At 39.0% G+C, this 4,645-nt stretch overlaps 1 pseudogene; it reads right to left on the bottom strand.

Annotated features, from left to right (window-relative positions):
• Window positions 1-4,308: 4,308 nt before the first annotated feature.
• Window positions 4,309-4,429, bottom strand: LOC129891034 (5S ribosomal RNA; annotated as a pseudogene).
• Between the last annotated feature and the right edge of the window lie 216 nt (window positions 4,430-4,645).

Raw genomic sequence — 4,645 nt, 5'->3', positions numbered from 1 at the left:
ATTGAACTATGTATAACATGATACTGCTCACAAAAACCTCAATAGGTCAAAACGTTTTCATGTTCATATAGTCTTCTAGATATAGGAACCAAACACATGAACTCAATGGGTGATAAAATATTCATACACGTATAGCCTTTTTCATTTGCATCATGTCATGAAAGGGAAAGCCAGCCGACAAGGCTTCTACAACATAATAGGTTTTATAACATATTGCATAGGCATAACCAAAATAAACTCCTAAACAACCCACACACATATGTCTACAGGCCTCTAAGAATAGAAACGACAACATATGGAAGGATAAGGCCCCAGTCGTACCCCTGCATAAACAAATATGTAAATCATAAAACTAGTACCCAAAAGCTAGGCTTCGAAACAGTGGAGCACTTCCAACATAGCTGAGCGGAAATCCTAAGCTGACGGATCTCCGAAATGAAGCATACATAACTGAGATAACAACTGAAACATGGATGCAAGAAACCAAGTATAGTATTTAATAGGGTATTGTACCTGCGTTTCATAAAATAAAGTCATGTATACCATTATCACGTACCGTATCCGGCCCGCTCGGGGACTCAGTGTTAGAAACACATCATCTATCACGATAGGCATATGCACATTGTTAGCACTGTGGAATGTACAGCCTGATTCATATATATAGCAAGCACATGCCGAGGAACGACGGCCCGATCCATATATCGCATGATAATGCCAAGGTACAACGGCCCGATCCATATATTAGATGATGATGCCGAGGTATGATGGCCCAATCTGTATAATGCATAATAATGCTGAGGTACGACGGCCCGATCCATATAATGCATAATCTATCATGTAACGTATGACCCGATCTTTACATAGCAAAATGTGCCGAGGTTCGTCCGGCTCGATCCATATATATATCATAATGCATATACGTGCACGCAAAACTCTATAACATATCAAACATCCCTTAGATATCATCATAAAGCATGTTAAAGAGCCCCTAGGTATAGGAGCTTACATATACCAATACTATTCAACCTATAGGAGGCTCAAGGGTCGTAGTTCAACTACTTCCAGGCCCTTATCATTCAAAAGTGGGTACAAGTGATGAGTTACATCCAGAATCTATAAATGGGGCTATATCCAAATCCATATCCTATAGAACCTTTAGTCTAGTCTTTCTCGAAGCAGGAAAAGACAAGCTTTACATACACCACTTCCTATCACATGAAAGACTTGAAAAGTAATGATCAACTTGTTACAGGAGTTCAAATCAGTAGGAAGTGAACAAGAGTCTTAACTCACCCTCAGAGTTTTAAGAGTGGAATAACTTCAAACTTTATATACACAATACTTACATCTAAGTCATGCCAAAGGAGAGGAAGAATAACTTTACATACACTACTTCTCAGAGTCTTAACATTCCTCTTAACTACTCTAAGAGTCTTAACATTCAACTGTGAACACGAATTATGAATCATGAACCATGTTCAGAGCTCATGAATAGAGTTACCCCAAGCTTCATACACATATCACTTATCACTTAGATCTAACACATGCCCAAAAGAAAGAACAGATAGACTTTACATATTTATAGCAAAACATGCCAAAAGAAGATATAGCTTTACATACTTATGCCAAAAACATGCCAAAAGAAAGGTTCACATTCCTCTTATGAGTTACTCTTTATCCCGTTCGCCTCATCGTCCTCTGAACCTATTCAACATGAAAGTAATACGAATATCAACCACTCTTAACTTTCCAGCATCTTAGGTTGCACTGTAGTATTCATGGAACCTATTTCCTTGTTCATCTCCTTAACTAGTTCTTTAATTAGTTAAGGCGTTAACGAAAATTGGGCAGCACCTCCCCTATAAAGTGCCCTATCTGAATTTCCAATTACATCCCTAATCACTACATCCAACCAAAAACAACACCCTGCAGCATATACATATAAAACATGGCGACATCACGCAACACAAGCTCCAAACAACTTGCTGAAAATTACCACACCAAAATAGGGTTTCTAGTCTTTATTTTGCAAAGCCTTTATTTATACGAAACGAGGGGTCGTGTGGCTATTACAAGAAGAAACCACACCCCTTTTATAACCCATTTAGTCCCTGCAACAAACCCCCACACACCTGCAGCATTACACCACAAGCACAACGCTTTAGTTCGACGACAATTCAACTATAGCGATTCCAATTTAGTTTATTTCGAACGTCAAGCATCTCTATGATGTTTTCACATTTACAGCTAGTTAAACCACATATAAAGCACTTATTAACAATACTATAAACTCTAAATTAAGAGGAGAAACCTTACCTTACCCTAAACTCATCAAACTCGCCAAAATTATCAAAACGCGAATTCTGGACAGCCTATTGTCTTGTATTATCGGTTAGTTTCGAAGGGGTAATTGAGGGAAATGGTATTTGTGTCCTCAATGAAAGTTATATACATGTGTCTTAGGGTATCATAAAATTTCTAATTAACCCTACAGCAATTTTGTACAAAACGATATGCCCAAAATACCAACAGCAGTCCTTGTAGAATTTCTAAAACGAAATCTGGGCAGCGGCTCTCCCATGCTTCACCACCCTTTTTTGAGCCGAGAAAAGCAAAAATGGGTTTTATAGTCTAAATGAAAGTTATATCTCTATGTAATATCTTTCCAAAACATCTTGAATCACTTGAAACGAAGCCTTACACAAGGAGTTATACTTGTATTACTAACAGCAGTTTAATTCAAAAACGGGTCTGTTCCCTAGCGTTTTCTCATTAAACTTCTCTTAGTTTTCCAAGTGTAGAACTGAAAATATGGTTCCGTAGGCATCTTAATATACATATATACACCTCCACATAGTTGAGGAACACAGTAGATAATTAATTGATGGAAAAGAATTGGAGACTTACCTCCTTCTAGGTGCTACCGTAGCTCCTCTCGTCTCCCTCTTAACTTTTCTCTCAATTTTTAAGTGTAGAAAACGATGAACAATGAAGTTCCTAGTCATCCATACATATATATATGCCTTTTTGGAGAGTTACACGTGTCATCCCCTAAGGGTGACATGTAGCACACCCTTAGACAGCCACGTCACCTCATGCAACCAATAATATACTGCCACGTGGCAATGTGGGACCCACCTCAAGTAGGTGTGTCACCTACTTGGTCCAAGTAGGTGCATCCTTCTTACTTCTGAGTAGGTGCTACACCTCTTTCCGCCTCTCCCGTGGGTTCGTAATCTCGTCTTACTTTAGGAGCCTATGTAATCCTTGCTACGTAATCTCAACATGTACTCCAGTGGCTTAGTTATGTAAGTCTTCCAAGTTGGTATCTTACGTAAGTAAGTCGAGTCCTACGACTTGTTATTTTGGCCTCCAATTCATTTCAAATCCTTATAGACCTATTTCCAACCTTCACTCTTAAGGGGCGTCACGTCCTCCCTTCCTTAGAGTTATTTAATCATGTTATAGATAATCTGGGTCACAGGACAACTTTCAAGAAGCTTAAGAAGATGTTCCGAAGCATAAAGATACGGGGTATAACACTTAAAATAGCACACAACCAACACATGTCGACAACAATATTAGCGGACAGATTTCTGTCTCCAATTAGCTCTTGTAATTAATTCAATTTAACCCATAAAGGTACAGGGTATAACATCCTTCCCTCCTTTAGAACATTCGTCCTCGAATGAAAACCAAAACCTTCCTCCGGACCTTATACCGATTATATAGAGAGGTCCTCTATCCCATTGCCATAACATATATTTTCATCGAGCAATCAATATCAGAGTTCCAAAGGTTAGGATTACCTATAGGCATAGGGAACAGGTGATATTTCTTTTTCATTTCTTTTTTCCAGTTGTCTTACCATACATCATATTGCACCCTTTACACGAACATGTGTAGGAGCTTAAAGTAGCTCAGAAGATGCCTTAGCATCGCCATACTAGTCTGCACGTAAACCTGTATCGTTCCTTACTTCCTTCACCTAATGTTAAGGCTCCACTATAGCTTTTGTCCTTAGTAATGATTGTACCTTAAAGGTTTTGCTTCAAACCATCTTATACCTTTCCTTAATGTATTCGAGTATGGCAGTTACATGGCTACTACCGACTTCTTTTATCAAGTAATCACCTGGTTTTACTCTTGGCATACCTCTATTCGTAGGTTGCATCAATTCTTTTCCAAATCTACATCCCCTATCCCAAAGGGTCTTATCATCTTTCATGGTGGAATCACATATCCACAATACTTCTTTATACCATAATGCCATGCAAGGCCAATATATATATACATCTATATCATCTCATGTCACAACCGCATAGGGCTTCCTAGGAGGTTACCCATCCTAGTACCACTCTCTCCCAAACACGCTTAACTTTAGAGTTCTGATGGGATTCGGTGTGTTAGTGCTGGTATGATTGCATCCTTCCCCATGGGGTGTATAGCTACCGAAGAAGACGATAACCCAGTAGCTGATCCGATAGGCCAAGCTGCACCTCCCAAGTTACCCTTATATCCTCATTACACGGACCACATCCTATCTTCAGCCACTTTCTCACTAGGCTTTACTTATTTTCATAAGGATCCTCGTTATATTCACATCACATCCTGTTCGTATTCTATCCCATTGTATAACACTTCT

Source organism: Solanum dulcamara, chromosome 5 (genome assembly GCF_947179165.1).
Source record: "Solanum dulcamara chromosome 5, daSolDulc1.2, whole genome shotgun sequence".
Taxonomy (NCBI): domain Eukaryota; kingdom Viridiplantae; phylum Streptophyta; class Magnoliopsida; order Solanales; family Solanaceae; genus Solanum; species Solanum dulcamara.
Note: the sequence above shows the minus strand (reverse complement) of the source record. Positions and strands in the feature narration are given on the sequence as shown.